Source organism: Megascapheus bottae, chromosome 6 (genome assembly GCF_031878675.1).
Source record: "Megascapheus bottae isolate mThoBot1 chromosome 6, mThoBot2.hap1, whole genome shotgun sequence".
NCBI lineage: Eukaryota > Metazoa > Chordata > Mammalia > Rodentia > Geomyidae > Megascapheus > Megascapheus bottae.
The window spans coordinates 64,649,158-64,649,878 of record NC_143514.1 but is presented as its reverse complement, the minus strand read 5'-3'; positions in this window follow the sequence as shown (position 1 = coordinate 64,649,878).

Sequence of the window (721 nt, the reverse complement as noted above, 5' to 3'; positions counted from 1 at the left end):
TCTGAAACATGGTATTCCAGGGAATGCATGCTATATGAAGTGGAAATTTAACTTTTCTCATTTTCTCAGCTAACTTCCTCAGTGCTCTCATTGTTCATGCTCTCCTCCAGGTGGCACTGATGGCCCTTCCAGCTGCTAAAGCCTGGGAGCCTACAATGCAGTGTTGCAATGGACTGGAAGAACTTGAATTTTTTTTTAATGGTTTCTGGTCTAGATAGAATTCTTGCCTTCCCTTTTCAAGATGATACTGAGAGTCAGGCACTGGTAGTTTCACATCTGTAATCCTACTCAGGAGCCTGAGACCTAAGGATCACAGTTTGAAGCGCAGGAAAGTCCCTGAGACTCTTATCACCAATTAATCACCCAAAAGTTGTGGCTCAAGTGGTAGAGTGCCAGTCTTAAAGAAAAAAAAATAAGGGAGAGTGCCCTGGACCTGAATTCAAGCCCCAGTGTGCGTGCGCACACGCATGCACGCGCACACACACATACACACACACACACAGATGATACTCAACCTCCCCTATGTTATTTCCTACAGGCAGAAAAAATGTGGGCCCATATCAAAAGCAATTCCAGCACAACAGCTCAATCTTGGTAACCCCCATATTTGGGTATATTATCCATTTTGGCCAAGTGGCTACAGACTCTTGGGAGAGAGCTGCTAAATGCCATAGCATAAAGTGAAAATAGGAAATACATGCTTGGCCCAACAGACTTTGAT